This window comes from Chelonia mydas, chromosome 3 (assembly GCF_015237465.2).
Source record: "Chelonia mydas isolate rCheMyd1 chromosome 3, rCheMyd1.pri.v2, whole genome shotgun sequence".
In the NCBI taxonomy this organism is placed as follows: domain Eukaryota; kingdom Metazoa; phylum Chordata; order Testudines; family Cheloniidae; genus Chelonia; species Chelonia mydas.
This window is the reverse complement of record NC_057851.1, coordinates 183885243-183905722: the sequence shown is the minus strand read 5'-3', so window position 1 is coordinate 183905722 and position 20480 is coordinate 183885243. Positions and strand designations below refer to the sequence as shown.

Here is a 20480-nt window from a genome sequence, read left to right as displayed (position 1 = left end):
CAACTTGGGAATTAGAGTCCTAGGTCCCTGGAGAGGAAACATGTCCATAGGTTACCCTCATGGTTTACTCCCAGTTGAAGTTCTGAGATTCTGTACACCAGGAAAGAGAACTGGTGAGTTCCTCAAAGAGTTATTGCAAAGGTTGCTGGATGATTACAGTGAAAATACCTGGTGCTGTCAGGGCTTCCTGTGGGTTTTTTTTTCTTCAATCTGGCCTGCAAATTATTTTGCCACCAGTACTGTCCTAACCTTTAAAAATCAAAAACAAAAAAAAACCCATTCCAAATTGTTCCTTGTGATATTAATCTGAATGAACAGCATATTCTTCTTCGAGTGCTTGCAAATGTCCATTCCAACGTAGGTGTATGTGCCCTGAGCACAGTTGCTGGAATTTTTTCCCATAGTGGTATCCGACAGGTTGGCTCTAGCACCCTCTGGTGCTTCATGCTATTAGCATTGGTATAAAGGGCCCTGCCGACCCTGCAGCCCTCCCCCCACCCCCACCCCACCCCTTCCTTCTTACTGCCTGTGACTGTTGCTGGAACTGCTCTTGTTTGCTTTGGCAAACTCCCCAGTGGTTTTTTGCTATTTCTCTATTTTTCTAGTGTATATAGTTTAAAGTTGTGATAGTTTTTAGTTATATTGTAGTTGGACTTCTCAGATAGCAAAGTTCGGCTGCTCTCTAATGCCAGGACATTCCTTGGTCACTGGGCTTCAAGCCCTGTGGTTCCTGAAGCCATTGAGTGACTCACATTCAAGCTCTCCCAAGTGCTGTGGGAGTCTCATAGAAAGCACCATTGCCAGATCTGCAGGGACTTCAAACCTGCCACAAAAAAGGTCTGGGAGGCAAGATTGAAGGTCCTTTTCATGGAGGAAGCCCTGAGATCTATTTCAGAGCCAAGTCACTCAGAGTGCACCGAGCACCTTAGCTTTGGTGCAGCGCACTCCTGCCAATCAAGAATCTCAGCACCAGTGCCCAAGAAGAAACACAGAAAGTAGCCGTAAAGTGGTCGTTCTTCGAGTGCTTGCTTGTGTCTATTCCATATTAGGTGCGTGTGCATTCACCACATGCACCTGTGCTGGAAGTTTTTCCCTTAGCAGTATCTGATGGGGACCGCCTGTAGCGCCCTCTGGAGTGGTGCCCACATGGCATGAAAAAGGGGCACTGCCGGCTCCCCCCACCCTCAGTTCCTTCTTGCTGCCAGCGACGGTGCTAGAACATCTGCTTCTTCGGCTAGAGTTGTTTTGTTCTCTGTTGTTGTTGTGAACTTTGAAAACCTGTAAAATAGTTGTATATAGTTAGTAGTTCCTTAAACGCTTAGTAGTAGTTTTCAACTCTTTGTTAGTCCCAAAGGGGACTCAGCCAGGGGACGGGGCATGCCCTGGTCCCCAGACTTTAAGCCATGTGATCGCTGGAACCAGCCTATGCCCGTCAGTGATCCACATACCAGCTGGCTAAGGTGCTTAGGCGAGTGGCACATAAGTGATAAGGACTTGCAGATAAAGCACTTTAAACCTAGGACAAAGAAGGAGTGCAATATCAGTCTAAGAGTGCTCCTAATGGAGTCGGCACTCACTCCAGCACCAGAGCAGCAGCCCGACTCCACACTGAGCATCTTGGCCTCCGTGTGCAGTGTTCTGCCGGTGCCGTCCACCCTCCATGGCTCTGGTCATGAAGCCAAAGAAGAATGTGAAGGGATGGTCTACCTCTCGCAAGGGAAAGGAGAGGATTGGGGACGAGCCATGCCCCGTGCCGGGCTGCTCAATACCCCCTTCAGGAAGTTGGGCTCCAGCTCAAGTCAAGCGGTGCAGCCCATCCTGTACTTCGTCTGCGACTCCAGACAGCGGTGCAGGCCATGACCAGCTTCAGATGCCTGAAGCCCTTCAAGCAGCTCAGGAGATCCTGACGCTCCCAGTGCCACCCACACCCGCTCCAGTGGTACCCCAGTCTCGGGGAAAACCGACTTTGGGACCTATGTGTGTCCCTGCCTCAGCGGCACTGTTCCCCATCGAGAGGGATGTCCCACCCTTGCTTGCCTGTGCAAAGCCGTTATGCCTCGGGACTAGAGAGACAGGCTCAGCGGAGCCCCCTTCATAACCCACGCTGGGGCCACCAATTGAGGGATTCAAGGCATTCCTTGCTGATGGATTGGCACAAACCCTCTGGGGCATGTGCAGTCTGGCAAGATCTCCAGGACTGGCCCCAACTGTCTCCAAGGGCCCAGTACCAATCACAGAACTGATTGGGGAGCAGAGATCGCCGATTGCCCGGTTGTCGTCATCTGTCTCCCAGGAGGAGATGACCTTTCTCAGGAGGTTCCTCCTGACAGCTGGCCTGTAGTGGCTCTCAGTCCTGTTCGACATCCCGGTACCAGTCAAGCAGCATGAGGCATGGATCCCTGGGTGTCTGACGCAGATCCGCCGAACGCCGTCGGTCTCCGAAACCCCAACCAAGATGCCTGACTCGCTCAGACAGGTCAGCTTCGGGTCACAGCAACTGGCACCAGTCAGACAAGAGCCACCGCTCCGCCCGTTCCTAGTTGCCCAGTACCAACCGCTCCACTTACAGCTCTGGTACAGAGCAATGTTCCCTGACTGCGGGATAAGCCCCGGTACCTACAGTGACGCCGGCATCAACGGCACCAACGCTGGTTCCATGGCCCCAAGTGCAGTGGGCAGTGTCATGGTACCCATGGAACCCTTGGGGGTTCACCCAACTGTCCCAGGCTGCCCAATCAGTGTCGGGAGCCTCAGAGAGGCCAGCAGCCTCGGTAGCCAGTCTGGTGCTCAAAGCTTTGGGAGGTAAGAAAGACCCCACAGGTCCAGGAGGACCCAGGGGAGCAAGCTGTTGGACCACCAATGGACATGGAGGTTTCCGCAGCACCGGCATCATCCTTATCGTCGCCAGACAAGGCAATCATGGGGCACCCTCACCCGGTTCCTCAGGATGATGCCAAAGTGCACCAGGAACTTTTGTAGAGGATCGCTTCCAACCTGGGGCTTCAGGCAGAGGAACTGGAAGAGCCCTCTAACTCTCTGTTTGATGTTCTCTGCTCCTCAGCTCCTGCCAGGGTGGCCCTACCCCTTCATAAGGAGTTTCCAAAATCACTAGTGCCCTGTGGCAGACCCCCTCCTCCCTGGCCCCTATCTTTAAGAGATCCAAATGCAGGTATTTTGTGCCAACCAAGGGCCATGAATACTTACATTCCCTCTCTGCCCCCAATTCCCTTGTGGTAGAGGCAGTTAACCACAAAGAGAGGCAAGGGCAACCCGGGGCCACCCCCAAAAATAAAGACTCGAGGAGGCTGGATCTCTTTGGATGCAAAATTTATTTGTCTTCCAGCCTTCAGCTGAGAGTGGCCAACCACCAAGCCCTCCTTGGCTGGTATCACTTCAATATGTGGCAAGCCATGGCCAAGTTTGAAGGGTCGCTCCCTGAGGCTTCCAAGAAGGGGTTTCAAGCGATCCTCGATGAGGGCACGACCGCAGCCAGGGCAGCCCTCCAGGCAGTGTCGGACGCCACTGATGCTGCTGCCCGCATCATGGCTTCCACTATCTCCATGCAGTGAGCCTCTTGGCTGCTCCTCTCTGGCTTGTCATCTGAGGCTCAGCAGTCAATACAGGACTTGCCCTTCGGCAGCCGAGCCCTATTTGCGGAGCAAACAGATAGCAAGTTGAATGGCCTCAAGGACTCCCAGGGTTTTCAGGGTGGTGCGGGTCCTTATGTCCCAGCCCTGGTGCGTGAGCGGTTCAAACTGCAGCAGCCTCAGGGTCGGGGAGCCAGCCTCGGCAGGACGAGTCCCACAAGCAAGCCAAGGGCTACAAGCGACATCCAAGCCACCCGCCTCCACCCTCTTCCCAGTTGGGCTCAACCCGTGCCAAGCAAGGGGCCAAACAGTCATTTTGAGGGTGCGCCTGAGGGTGACCTACCAGACTATTCCCCGGATCCATCTGTCCCAGTGTTCTCCGACTGCCTTTCCCTTTTTCTCCCTGCTTGGACTGCTATAATCTCCGACCAATGGGTCCTCAGCACAGTGGAACAGGGTTATACCCTCCAGTTCTTTTCTACCCCCCATTCCCACCCACCTTCCCCGTCCCTCTTCAGGGACCCCTCTCATGAGAGTCTCCTCACACAGGAGGTAAAGAGGTTGCTACAGCTGTGCAGACAGTCCCTGGCTGTAGTCAGAGGGAATGGGGAGACTTCTGCGATGAGGTTCGTCAGCATGTGGAACCTTTCCTGTGGCAGGAACACCCTGCTTCAGGTCGAGTCAAGGATTGTTCTGATGAACTCTGTCCTCTGCACTGGCACTAACATTGACTTTTTGTTGTTTACCAGAAGGCCCAGAGAGCGGCACGTGGCTTGAAGCACTGCAACTCTTTGGACTTGAGACCTGGAACTGCCCTTGACGAGCCACTTGTCAAGGTATGGGTAGATCTGGGTACACCGGTGCCTGAGGTAAGCCACGAACACCGACATGCCCTTGGTAAACACCCTCGGTGCTGTCGCCAGGCCAAATGGAAGGACTGCAGACTAGTAGTGGTGGGGCCCCACCATAAACTGGAGGAAACATCTGTGTCCTTGAAAGATCACTAGGTGGAAGTATGCGTCCTTCAAGTTGTGGGTGGCATACCAGTCTCCCGAAGCCAGGGAAACCATGCGGACCTTTAACTTCTTTAGGTACTTGTTGAGGTCTCACAGGTCCAGGATGGACCGTACACCACCCTTGGGCTTTGGAATTAAAAAGTACCAGGAATAGAAACCCCTGTTCCTGTAGCAGCTGGGGCATCCAGACCTGCTGGGCTACAGTGGCCCAGCCCCAGGCGCGGCCGGTGTGGCACAGCTCTCCCTCAGCCCGGACCTGCTTAGGCCAGGGGAGGGGTGCCTATCCTGCAGCCTGAGCCCCAGAGCTGCCGCCACAGGGAAAGGTGCCTCTCCCCTGCCCCCAGCCCAGGTGCTGCTGCAAGGGGAGAGAGCTGGGGGAGTCCTTTCTCCCCGCCATAGCCCCTGAGCACCCTCCTGCACCCCAAACCCCCCTGCACTCTGGCCCCACCCCAAAGCCTGCACCCCCAGCTGGAGCCCTCAGCCCCTGCACCCAACCCTCTGCCCCAGCCCTGAGCCCCTCATTCCTGACCCCACCCTAGAGCTTGCACGCCCAGCCGGAGCCCTCACCCCCTGCACCCAACCCTCTGTCCCAGCCCTGAGCCCCGTCCCACACTCCAAACCCCTCGGCCCCACACTCATCACATGAATTTTATGTGCACCAATATGGAGTTGATGTGTCACACATCACCTCCATATTGGTACACATAAAATTCATTTCATATGGGTGGGAAAAATTAGAGGGAACAGGGGTCACAACCTGTTTACACTACCATCAACTTGGGAGGCATTCGCGGCAGCCAGGGACCTACTTTTGTTGCTGGTATCTATGTCTCTGGTGATGCAGGATTCAGCGCTGCTGGTACTATTGAGCAGCAGGGATGCATCCCCCAGCCACCACCTGGTACCAGGACTGTCTTCAGCGGAAAACCATCCATGGTTGTCGTATCGTAGGCTTCGCTGCAGCACCGATCGCCAGCACCAACAGGGTCCACACACCCCTGGTTGCCCCACCAGGACTCTTCATTGTTGTCTGAGTCGGAAGTGGGGTCCTACTCTTCTTGTCATCGCAGCTGCCTGCGCTACTCCCATGGAGGCACTCCTACTCCACTATGGCCCCAAGTGGGGGGATACCACCAAGTTTGGCCACCTGGTCCATAGGGGTTGGCACCCATGCAATGGCCCTTCTGGAACCCACAGTGGTTCCGCCCAGGCCAGGGCACTCTCTCGAGGCACTTCTTCTCGGTGGTCTCTGAGAGCAGAGGACTACTGACACCTCGCTGTGAGACTCCCAATATGGACTCCGGTACCAAGCTTAGCACTGCACCTCAAGAGGAGGCCCTGCAGATCCTGGTCAAGACAGGGAGGACTGGAGGTCCTTTAACCAGCTCCTCTTCCTCCTCCCCAGATGAGGCTGTGGAGGCAGTGGGCACGTCCCCTCCACAAGATGACCACAAAGCTCACCAAGACTTGCTAAAGCAGGTAGGCTCGAATCTGTTTTCAGGCAGAGGTGGTCAAGGAGGTCTCCCACAGTCTGCTGGACATTCTGATGGTGACAGGTCCTTCAAAGGTGGCTCTATCCCACAACAAGGCTGTCATGAACCCAGTTAAGGTGCTGTGGGAGACCCACGCTTTCCTCCCTCCCACGGCAAAACATGGAGTGAAAGTATTTCGTACTTGCCAAGAGTTGTGAGTTCTTATGCTCTGATCCTCCTCCAGGATCCCTGGTCATGGTCGTTGCCAATGGGAGAAATTTCCAAGGACGGTCGGGCACAGTGCCTAAAGCAAAGGACCCAAAAAGTGCGACCTATTCAGCCGGAAAACCTTCACTATAAGAGGGTCGCAACTTTGTATAGCAAACCAGCAGGCGCTGCTGGGCCGCTATGATTTTAGTATGTGGGAAGCTATGCAGAAATTTAAAGACCTGCTCCCTTAACATGTCAGACAGGAGTTCTCACTGATCAAGGATGGGAAAACAGTAGCTAGGGCCTCCTTACAGGCACCACTGGGAGCAGTTGATTCTATGGCTTGGTCTATGGCCACAGCTGTAACCATGGATAGAAGCTCTTGGCTACAGTCGTTGGGTCCTCCCCAGGAGGTGCAACAAACCCTCTGAGATCTCCCCTTTGAAGGGTCCTCGCTCTTCTCAGAGCAAACCTATGCTAGACTCCATGATCTTAAAGACTCTAAGGCAACTCTGAAATCCCTGGGGTTATGTACCCCAGTGGCTTCTAGAAAGCATTACAGGCCCCAACAGACTGGCTGATACTTTGCCCAGCCAGCCACCCAGGACCCGCAGGGGAGGAAGAATGGGGTTCAGGCATAAACCACCTCCACCAGCTCCCCCTACAGGGCTGGTGCAGGCCACCCCCAGGCACTCTGAGCTTGAAACACTCTTTTTGACGAGAGGCTCGAGGTTGACATCTCAGGCCCTGTAACATCGAATCCAGTTACCCCTCTATTTTCTGACCACCTGTTCCTCTTCAGTGCTTAGGCTCTCATTACTTCAGACCATAGAGTGCTCAGCACAATACATCCTCCAATTTGTGTCACGAGCAACTCTTGGTACAAGAAGTCCAGTCCCTCCTTTGGGTGGGAGCCGTAGAAGAGGTTCCACATCACTTAAGAGGAAAGGGGTTCTATTTCCATTATTTCTTAATCCCAAAACCTAAGGGTGGTCTCAGACCTCATCCTAGACCTGCGTTGCCTCAACCGCTATCTCAAGAACTTCAAGTTCCAAATAGTCTCCCTGGCTTCTATCATCCCCTCCCTGGATCTGGGAGATTGGTATAACACCCTCAATCTGAAAGATGCGTACTTTCACATCGCCATCTTCATGGGACACAGATGCTCCCTCCAGTTTATGGTAGATCCCAACCACTATCAGTTTGCGGTCCTCCCATTTGGCCTAGAGACAGCACTGCAGATATTCACCAAGTACATGTCGGTCGTGGCTGCCTACCTCAGACATCAGGGTGTCCAGATCTACCCATACCTCGACGACTGGCTAGTCAAGGGCAGAGCCAGGTCCAAAGGGATGTTGCTATGCTGTTAGCCACCTGCCATTGCCTCAGCCTGTTGGTGAGCGACAAAAAATCCCAGTTAGTTCTGGTACAGAGGATAGAGTTCATTGGAGCAGTGCTTGACTCGACCTGCGCCAGGGCATTCCTGCTGCTGTAGAGATTCAGGGCACTGATGGACCTCGTTGTGGAGGTCTCCACGTTTCCCCTGACCATGGCCAGGGTTTGCCTGTGCCTACTAAGTCACATGGTAGTGTGTACATATGCGGTGCACCGCGCCTGGCTCCGGATGTGACCCCTGCAACAATGGCTGGCGACGGTCTAACTCCGAGTCCAGGGACCACCTGGAGAAGGTCGTCACCATCCCCGCGACAGTATTTACCTCGCTGCGATGGTGGACCAACCCCAGAAAAGTCCTGGAAGGAGTTCCCTTGGTCAGCACTCCTCACTCAGTCAAGTTGGTTTCGGACACCTTGGACCTCGGCTGCGGGGCACACCTCTCCACCCTCCAGACCCAAGGTATGTGGTCCCCAGAGGAATTGGCGCTACACATAAACATCAAAGAGCTCAGGGCAGTGCGCAGAGCATGCGCAGTCTTCCTACCTCACCTTTCAGGCAGAGTAGTCAAAGTCCTCATGGACAACACAGCCTCAATGTTCTACATCAACAGGCAAGGTGGAGCACGATCCTCGGCCCTCTGCCAAGAGGCACTCTGGGACTTCTGCATCAATCATGGAATCTATCTAGAAGCGTGTCACCTTTCAGTTGCCGGAAACACGCTAGCAGATCACCTAAGCAGGGATTTCTCCTCTCACCGCAAGTGGATGCTCCACCCGAAGGTAGCCGGCATGATCTTCCAGAGGTGGGGAACTCCCCAAGTGGATTTGTTTGCCACCAGGCAGAACAGGAGGTGCCACAGGTTTTGCTCCAGATGGGGTCTGGGCAAGGGCTCCCTCTCAGATGCCTTCTTCCTGCTGTGGGCAGGAAGCCTGATGTACGCGTTCCCTCTGATTCTGCTCATCAGCAAGGTCCTAGCAAAAATCAAGAGGGACAAGGTGCTGGTTATCAGGGTCGCCCTGGCATGGCCTCACCAGCACTGGTTCGGGATGCTATCAAGCTTGTCAGCAATCCCTCCCTGGCCCCTGCCAAACCGACCGGACCTGCTGTCACAGGATCATGGCCAACTCTTGCACCCCAACCATGTGTTCCTCCACTTCACAGCGTGGCTGAACCCAGATGAATAGGCCTGTTTGGAAGGACTCAGGAAGGTCGCCCTCAAGAGTAGAAAGCCCTCGACTAGGGAGAACTACCTGGCAAAGTGGACAAAGTTCTCCCGTGGGGCGGCCGAAAGGCGCATGTCCCCTTCGTATTCTTCGGTGCAGTCGATCTCGGACTACCTGCTTCATTTAAAGAACCAGGGCCTGGTGCACTCCTCTATCATGTTGCATCTGGTGGCCATTTTGGCCTTTCATCCGCCAATCCGGGGCAGATGGTGTTCTATCCATGACATGACGGTCAGGTTCCTTGGAGGCCTCGAGAGACTCTTTCCTCAACTGTGGTCCCCAGCCCCTCAGTGGGATCTCAACTTGGTTCTGCCAGGCTCATGGGCCCGCCCTTTGAGCCTTTGGTCTCATGCTCTGTCTCATCTATCATGGAAGGTAGCTTTCCTGGTGGTGGTGACGACGTCGGCGAGGCGAGTCTCCGAGCTGCAAGCCCTGACCTCAGAACCACACCGTACGTAGTCTGCTATAAGGACAAGGTACAGCTCCGGTCCCACCCGGCCTTCCTTCCCAAGGTGGTGTCTGCTTTCCACGTGAGCCAGGACATCTTCCTTCCAGTCTTCTGCTCTAAGCCCCATGAGACTAGTGAATGCTTTGGATGTAAGAAGGGCTCTGGCTTTCTACCTAGATCAGACAAAGCCTTTCTGTAAGTCTACTCAGCTTTTCGTCTCTACAGCTGATAGGATGAAGGGCCTCCCAATGTCAACGCAGAGGATTTCTAACTGGATCACCTCTTGCATTCAGACCTGCTATGAGTTGGCGGGAGTCCCTCCACCGCCAAGAGTCAGAGCCCACTCGCCCAGAGTGCTGGCCTCTTTGGTGGCCTTCCTGGCACACTTCCCAATTTAGGATATCTGTAAAGCTGCGACATGGTCCGCTGTGCACATGTTCATGGCCCACTACGCCATCGCTCAGCAGGCCAGGGACAACGCTGGGTTTGGAAGAGCTGTGTTGCAATCTACATATCTGTGAACTCCTTACTCACCTCCGAGGGGTACTGCTTGGGAGTCACCTAAGTTGAATGGACATGAGTAAGCACTCAAACAAGAAAAGACAGTTACCTTTTCCATAACTGGTGTTCGAGATGTGTTGCTTATGTCCATTCCACAACCTGCCCTCCTTCCCCACTGTCGGAGATTCCTGCAGGAAGGAACTGAGGGTGCGGGGAACCAGCGGCGCCTTATATACTGCGACATGTGTGTGCCATTACAGGGGGCGCTGGAGCCAGTCCCCTACGGACATTGCTGAGGGAAAAACGTCTGGCGCTAGTGCATTTGGTGAGCATGCACATCTAAGTTGAATGGACATGAGCAACACCTCTTGAAGAACACAAGTTATGGAAAAGGTAACTTGTCTTTTTTCCAACTGTGGGGGGCTCCCCAGATAGACGCAAATAGATGTGTTTGGTACCCGAAGCAACAGGAAATGCCACCAGTTCTACTCTCTCCGAGACCACAGCCTGGGGTCTCTTATGGATGCCTTACTGCTATAGTGGATAGATCATTTGTATTCCGCTTTTCTTCCTATCCCACTAATGTACAAGGTTCTGATGAAGATCAAGTGGGACTAGTCATGAGTCATAGCTCCTGTATGGCCCTGACAACATTGGTTCACCACCCATCTCTGTGGAGGCCCCGCTTCTGCTTCCGCTATACCTGGACCTGATCGCCTGAGACCACAGTCATCTGCTCCACCCAAACCTCAGCTCTCTTCATCTGACAGTCTGGATGCTCTGCAGCTGAATCCTGAGGAGCAAACATGGTTTGAGCAAGTCTGTAAAGTTTGGTTAGGCAGTAGAAACCCCTCCACGAGGACCACTTACCTCCGAAAATGGAAGCAGTTCTCCACCTGGCCTTCCCAGCGCAGAGTTTCACCTGTGCAATCTTTGTTGCAGTCTATATTAGAGTACTTTTTGCATCTGAAACAAGAGGGTCTAGCTATTTCTTCAAAGTCCACCTGGCAGTGATTTTGGCCTTCCAGCCCCTGGTCAATCTCTGGTCTGTCTTTTCACATGAGATTGGTTATCCATTTCCTTAAAGGCCTAGAGAGGTTATACCATGCCCAAGTTAGAGATCCTATTTCTTCCAGGTTGTATTTCTTCCTAGGACCTGAACCTCATCTTTTTGAAGCTTATGGGTCCCCCATTTTAGCCACTGGTAACATGCTTGCTGGTTCACCGCCCTTGGAAAGTGGCCTTTTTAGTGGCCATCACCTCAGCCAGAAGGGCTTCGGAAATTCATGCCCTCACGTCGGCACCCCCGTATATGATCTTTAAGGATAAGGTGCAGCTGCATCCGCACCCACGTTTCTTTCTGAAAGCGGTTTCGCAGTTCCACTGCAGTCAAGCAATCTTCCTACCAGTGTTCTTCCCGAAATTGCATCTGAACAGGGAGGAGCAACATCTACACTCTGGATGTTAGGTGAGCCCGGGCGTTCTATATACACAAGACGAAGCTGTTTCACAGATCAACTCTGCTATTCATAGCAATAGCAGAGAGGGTGAAAGGCCTTCCCTTCTTCTTCAAGTGCTTGCTCATGTTGATTCCATTCTAGGTGTGCATGCGCCCACATGCGTGGCTGTCAGAGATTTTTGCCTTAGCGGTCCCCATAGGGCTGGCTGTGGGGCCCTCTGGAGTGCCATGCTCATGTCCTGGTATATCAGGCGCCACCGTCCCTGCACCCTCTCAGTTCCTTCTTACTACCCATGGTGGTCAGTCGGAGCACCTTTCTTGCTTAGTAAGAGCTAGCAGTTGTCTACCATTCTGAACATCATGCCTTAAGGCCTTTGTACATAATTCACTTTTGCTAGTCTTAAGTAGTTAAACAGTTAAGTAGTTAAGTGATAGTAGTTAGGGTCCCAGCGGGACTTTGCCCCAGGCGCAGCATGTCCCGGTCTCCTGGGTTTAAGCCCTGCTCAGACTGCAGCAGGCCTATGTCTGTGAGTGACCCACACGGCAGCTGCCTTAAGTGCCTGAGGGAGTTCCATGTTAAGGAGTGGTGCCGGATCTGCAAAAACTTTCGTCCCCACACCCCAAAGGAGCAGGACATCTGCCTCAGGGCTCTCCTGATGGACTCCACCCTCCGCCCAGCTTCTGAGCCATCCAGACAGGTTGTGCAGAATGCCACAGCCTCTATGCACAGCGCATCGCCGGCACCCGGCTCCTCCTGGCACTATTCGCCATCACTGGTGCCAAAGAAGAAGGCCAAGAAGCTCTCCGCGGCACCAAGCAAGAAGGCCCACGGTCATCTATCAAGGGACCTGGGCCTCCCTTCAGGCTGTTCCGGAGTCACAAGATTGTGCCTCCCTGATTGGGGTGCCAAGCCCCCTTAAAGGCCTGCCACCAACTCCTGGGAGCGGTCTGGGACCCATACTTCTGCCTGCACCTTCATCATCCCAAGCTCCCTCAGTGCAGAGAGAGCACAGGTCTCCACCTGCTCCGATGACGACCCCAGTCCTGCAGGACCCAGCTAAGCTTCTCCAAGAGGGCAAGCCCACCATTAAGATCCAGGGGAACAATGCCAGTCACTGGACAGGAGGCGTCAATCTTCGCCGCCATGTCAGGAATCCCGGGGCAGATCCCCATCGTGTCGTGGGTCGCCTAGTCGAGCTCCCAGATCCCCGCGACGCTATTCTCCAGCACAGAGCCGACACTCCCGCTACTATTCCTGACACTGCTCACTTTCTCAGTGGTCATTCTTTAAGCATCTGTCCTGATCACCAGCATGGTGGGAGCATTCCCCGTCCCAATACCGGTCTCCCCAGCACTGGTACTGCTCTCCACGCTACAGTTACTGTTCAGTTACACGTGGGCAATCGTCACTAGTAGCCACGATCACCAAACAAACGCAGGCATCGACAACCCCTCCCTGGTTGCCGGAAGGGGGTTCCTCCGGGATGGAGGGCCAGTTTAACCTATTGCCAAGGTCTCATTGGCATGATTGGGCACCGGAGCCCGCTCCCTCGTCTGCGGCACCGCACTGGCAGCATGGCCAGTGGCCAGCACAGGGCCTTATTGGAGTGCACGGGGCGTACTGGTTGTGACTATGCCTCCTTCACAGCATTCCTCGGTGGCCATGGCAGAACATCGAGTGGCGGCACCACCGGACTCGGTACTGGAAGCCTGTTCTGAGGTCAGGGCGGAGGAACCTATACCCACCCCAAAGCCTTTTTCTCCGACAGTGGTCGAGACTCCAGCACCCCCACCAGTGGTCCAGTCTTCCTTGTTGTCCCCAGACAAGGCGGTCGTGGGACCTTCCAGAGCCAGCCTGCTGGATGACTTTAGGGAACATCAAGCCCTTCTCCGGCATGTGGCTGAGAACTTGGGGATCAAAGTACAGGAGAGGGCGGAGTAGGAGGACACTGTCTTCAACATCCTCTTGGCCTCTATGCCCACCCTGGTCGTCCTGCCTGTGCATGAGGGGGTCCTCAAGATAGCCAAAGATAGCTTTGTGGCAGACCTCCTCCTCCATCCCGCCCACCTCAAAATGGGCAGAGAAAAAATACTTTGTGCCAGCCAAAGGTTTCAGTACCTCTATCCCCACCTGCCCCCGGGCTCAATGGTTGTATTTGCAGCCAACGAAAAGACAAGCAAGTCCCCACTCCTTGACTCCCCAAAACAAAGATGCTAAGAAGCTTGATTTATTTGGGAGAAAGATTTAATCTACCCCTAGCCTGCAATTTTGGGTTTTAATTTCTGGGATGGTCTCAAAGTTCTAGGAATCCCTTCCTCAGGGTTTGGCCCAAGAGTTTGGCACTCTGAAGGAGGAGGGTATGGCGGCAGCCAGCTGCTCCCTGCAAATGGCATGGGACACGGAGTCGGCGGAAAGGGTGGTCACATTGCCAGTGGTCATGCAACGTAGTTCCTGGCTTCAGACGGCAGGCCTCTCCCAGGAGATGCAGGCCTCGATCCAGGACCTCCCCTTTGACAGAGTTGGTTGTTTCTCAGATCAAACGGACACCAGGCTGCATGGGTTGAAGGACACTAGGGCTACCCTTCGCTCGTTGGGCATGCACACGCCACAATCAGCCAGGAAGCCTTTCTGACCACTGCCACTGCCAAGACCCTGGCAGCCTTGTCAGGGACATACAAGGAGAAGGGACATTAGTTTTAGTGGCTGTCGCCCTTCTTCCTCCCACTCACCAGCCCAGCCTGGGATGGCCAAACACCCAGGGGGCCAGAAATGATCATTTAGGGTGTGCCTGAGAGCGATGTCACAGTTGACCAGACCCTACCTGTCTTTTCCTCAACTGCCTTTTCCCTTACTACTTGGCCTGGTTGCGGGTTACGTCGGACCACTGGGTCCTGGATATAGTGGCTCGGAGGTATACCCTGCAGTTTTTGGCCGCCCCTTCTTCCCACATTTGCATCTTCCCGTCCCTCTTCAGGGACCCTTCTCACAAGCAACTTCTCGTTCCGGAGTTAGAGAAGCTCCTGGGCTTGGGGGCTGTGGAGGGGTTCTTCAGGACATGGAAGGAAGAGGATTCTATTCCCGCTACTTCCTAATCCCGAAGGTCAAAGGGGGGCCTCAGGCCCATCCTGGACCTGCATGGCCTCAACAAGTTTCTCAAGAAGTTCCGCATGGTCTCCCTGGCCTCTATCATTCCTTCCCTGGATCCGTGGGACTGGTACGCTGCTCTCAACTTAGAGGATGCTTACTTTCATGTCTCCATATTCCCGGGCCACAGGTGCTTTCTGCGTTTCGTAGTGTCCGGACATTATCCTTTGGCCTGTCTTCGGCCCCCTCACTAAGTGTGTGGCTCTGGTAGCGGCTTACCTGAGACGTCGGGGGCGGGGGGGTCCAGCTCTTCCCATATCTTGATGACTGGCTCATCAAAGGCAGGTCTCTGGAGCAGGTCAGGTCCGACGGAGCTTCGGCCTGGTGTGGTCCGTCTGCAATGATCTGGGCCTGTTAATAAACACAGAAAAGTCCACATTAACACTGGTCCAACGCATAGTTTACTGAAGTGGTTCTCGAACTCCACATGAGCCAGGGCCTTCTTTCTGGAAGCTCGCTTCCAGGCCATGTCAGATTTCATTGCCCACGTGAAGAGCCAACCACTTACCACAGCCCATACATGCCTGCGTCTAATGCGCCACATAGCCGCATGCACATATATGGTCAGCCATGCCCATCTTCATCTACGACCTCTGCAGACGTGGCTGACCTCGGTCTATATCCCTAGCAGACACGCCTGGACCAAGTGGTCACGGTGCTGAGCCACATCCTCTCGTCCTTGGACTGGTGGCTGGATTCCAAGTCGGTGCTACAGGGGGTTCCCTTTGTAACCCCGTCTCCATCGCTTACCCTGGTTTTGGACGCGTCTGACCTGGGCTGGGGAGCCCATCTGGGCAAGCTCAACACCCAGGGCCACTGGCTACACAGTGATCTGGCTCTTCACATCAATGTCAGGGAGCTCAAAGCAGTTCACCTGGCCTGCCAGGCGTTCTTGCTCCACCTGAAGGGCAGGGTGATGCAGGTCCTCATGGACTATATAGCCGCGATGTACTACATCAACATGCAGGGTGGAACCAGGACTTCAGCCCTTTGTCAGGAAGCACTCAGCCTCTGGGACTTTTGTGTGCGACATACCATTCATCTGGTAGCTGCCCACCTGCCTGGAGCCAAGAACGTCCTGGCAGATCGCCTCAACAGGACCTTCTTGTCTCGCCACGAATGGTCACTCCATCTGGAGGTGGTCAGCCTGATCTTCCGCAGGTGGGGGACTCCCAAGGTGGATCTTTGTGTGTCAAGGCAGAACAGGAAGTGCCACCTGTTCTGTTCTCTGCAGGGCAGGGACAAAGGTTCCCTGTCGGATGCCTTCCTAATCCTGAGGTTGGGAGCACCGATATACAACTTCCCGCCAGTACCATTAATCCACAGAGTCCTGCCCAAGGGAAAGCAAGACAAAGCAACAATCATCCTCATAGCCCTGGCGTGGCCTCGTCAACACTGGTTCGGCATGCTGCTCAGTCTCTCAGCAGCCACCCTGATGCAGCAACCTCTTCGGCTGGATCTGCTGTCCAGAACCATGGCAACCTGCAGCACTCAAACCTAAAGTCACTGCACTAGATGGCTTAGCTGTTCTGTGGCTGAGTACGGACGAACGGGGGTGTTCCACTGGTGTCCAGCAGGTCCTTCTGGGCAGCAGGAAACATGTGGCAAAGTGGAAGTGGTTCATGTGTTGGACCTCGGATCAACACATTCATGTGGAAGAGGCCCCGCTGCAAGAGTCCTGGACTATTTAATGAACCTTAAGCATCAGGGTCTGTTTCTATCTTTGATCAAGGTGCACCTGGCAGCCATTTCAGTGTTCCACCCTCTGCTTCAAGGCCAGTTGGTCTTCGCCCATCCCATGATGGGGTGCTTCCTGAAGGGTTTGGAGCACCTTTACCCGCATGTTTGAGACCTGGTCCTGCCTTGGGACCTGAATCGTGTGCTGTCCAGGCTTATGGGTCCCCCCTTCGAACCCTTGGCTTTCTGCTCCCTTCTGCTTCTCTCCTGGAAGGTCTCCTTTGTGGTCGCTATAACTTGGGCCCGTAGGGTGTCCAAAATCAGGGCACTCATGTCAGAGCCCCCCTATACAGTCTTCTATAGGGACAAGTTCCAGCTACGTCCACACCCAGCCTTTCTGCCCAAGGTCATCTCCCGGTTCCACACTTGTTCAAGACATTTACTTACCAGTCCTCTGTCCAAAGCCTCATGCGATGGATGAGGAGTGCAGGCTGCATATCCTGGGTGTCAGATGGGCGCTGGCCTTCTACTTTGATAGAACAAAGTCGTTCTGTAAGTCAACACAGTTGTTTGTTGCTGTCATGGATAGCATGAAAGGTTGCCCAGTGTCAGCCCAGAGAATCTCATCTTGGATCACGGCCTGCATCCGCTGCTGCTATGAGCTGGTGATTGTGATGGCTCATTCAACTAGGGTGCAGGCTGCCTTCCTGGCGCAGGTGCCAATCCACGAGATCTGTTGGGCCGCAACCTGGTTGTCTGTCCACATGTTTGCGTCACACTACGCGCTGACCCAGGAGGCTTGAGATGATGCTGGCTTTGCAGAGCAGTGCTGTGAGGCTGTGAACTCTGAGCCCACCTCCGCTGATCCTGCTTGTGAGTCACCTGGAATGGAATCAACATGAGCAAGCACTCAAAGAAGAAAAGACAGTTACCTACCTTTCATAACTGTTGTTCTTCAAGATGTGTTGCTCGTGTCCATTCCATTACCCACCCTCCTGCCCCTTTGTTGGAGTTGTCAGCAAGAAGGAACAGAGAGGGCGTAGGGGCAGCGACACCTGAGATACTGCAGCATGAGTGCGGCACTCCAGTGGGCACCACAGCCGGCCCTACGGGTACCGCTAGGCAAAAATCTCTGGCTGCGCATGTCTAGAATGGAATGAACATGAGCATCCCATCTCAAAGAACAACAGTTACGAAAGGTAGGTAACCATCTTACCTCTGCCCGGAGAATCTCACCCTGGATTACATTGTGCATTCACACGTGTTACGAGCAGGCTGGCTTTCCGCCTCCTGTGAACCTGACTGCTCATTCTACAAGATCGCAGGCCTCTTTCCTCGTGCAAGTCCCTGTTCAAGACATCTGCAGAATGGCAACCTGGTCTTCAGTGCACATGTTCCCAACACATTATGCCATCACTCAGCAGGCCAGAGACGATGCTGGCTTCGGCCGAGCAGTTTTGCAATCAGCTTGTTCATGAACTCCGAGCCCACCTCCGATGCAACTGCTTGAGAGTCACCTACATTGGAATTGCAATGTGCGAGCGTGCCAAGAAAAAAAAAAGTTAGTAATCTTTCTGAAACTGATGTTCTTTGAGACGTGTTGCACATGTCCATTCCAAAACTCACCCCCCTTCTCTTGTTGGAGTCAGCTGGTAAGAAGGAAGTGAGGGGGTGCAGGATCAGCAGGGCCCTTCATACCAACGCTATGGGTGCACGGCGCGGAAGGTGATAGAGCCAACCTAATGGATACCATGAGGGGAAAAAATTCCATCACCTGTGCTTGGGGTGCGCACGCACCTCCATGGGCTGGACATCTCGAAGAACAGTTACAGAAAGGTTAGTAACCATTTTATCCCTTTTTTTGTGTAAATAGGATAGGTGTGTGTCCCTGGACTGGAGAAGCCCTGGTTTTCAGGATCTGTCTTAGCACTATTATAGAAAGTAATGTTTGGTCCTAGCATTTGTAAAACTGAGGAGACTGGCTACCTGTTGGAATCTGGTGAAACTGTGTGCTGGTGAAACTGACAGCATGTTGAGTGAATGCATGTGCACCTCATGGACCATCCCCAGGTTTTGTGATATATTGTTGTTGCCATGCAGTCTCCTGATGACCATCCTTCTCACACTACCCCTTTTCTGGATCCATTTGGAACCTGAGACTGTGGGCACTGCTGCAACTGGTGAGCCTCTAGCTCATTGCCATATGCAGCACTATGGGACTGCTGGAAATGCCTCTGCTTATCTCCCTTGCACCACAGGTGATCACTGGATTGTGACAGGAGAAACAAAAAGGAGCGTGGGGGAGGCAGGATTGAAAATGGAGGTGATGGAGGATATGGCAGCGAGAGTGAGAGATACAAGGATGAGAATAAAAGGGCAGCAGAACCACAGAGAAAATTAAAGCAAGATGGAGAAGAGGGGTGAGTAAGGAAAAAGGAATGAAAAGAGGGAGGAATGAGAAGCTTTTTCTTCCCTGCCACCTCCTACATGCCAAAAACTTCCTGTGCACGCTGTCCTGACTCTGGTAAAATCATCACCAGTGAGCTCTCCCACACCACGACAAGGGGCCTGATTTTTCACCTGAAAAATCTGACCACTCTGTAAATATTTTTTTAAATGCCATTGCCTCAAACTACTACTCTCAATTCGTTTCAGTTTTCTGTCTTAGACAAATCTGTATGTAAATTTAGTTGACATACTTGAAGCTTTCTGACCATTCACGTTCTGCTAGTATTATCACAAATCCTAAATCTTTCTTGATTCATTAAAGACTTTGAGTAGGTATTGACGAACTTAGCCTGGGGGTGGGGCAGGGAGGGAAGCTACATTCTACAGAAGCCATAGTAACTGGCTTTACTGGCTTCCTTTAGTGAAGGAAATGTACTGTATAACAAGTGTGTGGATCGAAGTCTACTTTTTACAATAAAGATTTTTTTAGTGGTGCTGCAGATATAACCCGTAGAACTTTGTATCACCTTTGTCAGTGCCGAATGACGTAAGGTTTTGTTTGGTCTGTTAGTGCTTCTTTGAAAGCTGAACACTGAATCCAGACTTGGCATTTTTGGGTGGGCCTGCAAAACAATTTTTTGTATTACCTACCCACCTTCCTGTAAAATATTCCTGCCCACCATGACCATACCACCATTCACAGGGCTGACCTGAGGATTTTGGGGAGCGCTAGCAAGGAGATACCTTGATATGCCACACACATAACTAATGTTTATATGTAATGTGTGTGGTGGTCTCTCTAGGTCTATTCCCCAAAATTGAGACCTATGAATAGGGTTTTCAACTCACAGTAGGGGAAGCCTAGTCTACAGTAGAACAACTTCCCCAACATATCTATACCAGCAAACCCTCCTAACCAGTGTTCCCTTATACTTTTTACAGCCGTGTGTGGAATTAATTTTATTATGTGCACCAATATGGAGGTGATGTGTGGTGGGGTTGGGACCGAGGGGTTTGACATCTGGGAGGGGGCTCAGGGCTGGGGCAGAGGGTTGGTGTGCGGGTGGGTGAGGGCTCTGGCTGGGGGTGCAGGCTCTGGGGTGGGGCCAGGGATAAGGGGATTGAAGTGCATGAGGGGGCTCAGGGCTGGGGCAGAGGATTGGGGTCTGGGGGGGGGTGAGGGCTCTGGTTGGGGGTGCAGGCTCTGGGGGAGTGGGGGAGAGGCTACCCCGGGGCTGCAGCAGGATGAGGACTCCCCCGAGCCCACTCTAGCCGCAGCAGCTCGGGGTTGGGGTGCCTCTCCCCGGTCATGGCAGCTCCAGCAGGGCTGGGTTGGGCTGGGCCAGGCTGGGCCGAGGGAGAAGCACCTCTCTCCGCCTGCGTGGTCCTTGATAGCTGGCCAGGCAGCTTAGAGGGAACTTAGCTCTGAAGGTAGATGCAGCCTATGCTGGGGTTACAGTCTTGGCTGAGTTTCCTCCTGTGGACTGTCACAAGTCTGCTACATTGGACCCAATCTTTGGATTCCATATACTTGGACCCCATGAGCTTCAAAGTGGTATCCAGACAGTGTCTCTAGGTCTGGCCTCTCAGGCACACTCCTGGGATGCAGACTCTGTCTTGTATACCTTCTTGGAATGTGGGGTCCCCATGGCCCAGCTTGCCTACACCTGAAGACCCATGCTGAACCCCACAAGTCTCCTCAGTAGCTTATGTACACTCTAGCCAGAGTGGGCACTAGTTTACAGTTTAACTCTTCAGGGACCACATGGCTGCTATCAGAGCACAGGCTTTGCAAAGGAATTTCTTAACCACACACACTTTACTGATGAAAAGTATAAGAAAGTTACTGAAAGCAAACTACCTTTATGCAATTGCCTGCCTGAGGATATGGTTACTCTG

The 20480-nt window shown here is 53.3% G+C and overlaps 1 long non-coding RNA gene across 1 annotated transcript; it reads right to left on the bottom strand.

Annotated features, from left to right (window-relative positions):
* Positions 1–1526: 1526 nt before the first annotated feature.
* Positions 1527–17005, bottom strand: LOC122465233. Its single transcript, XR_006289926.1, has 3 exons — positions 16581–17005; positions 14676–14807; positions 1527–3647 (listed from the first exon to the last, which is right to left on the bottom strand). It is a non-coding gene; the product is annotated as an uncharacterized LOC122465233 (long non-coding RNA).
* Between the last annotated feature and the right edge of the window lie 3475 nt (positions 17006–20480).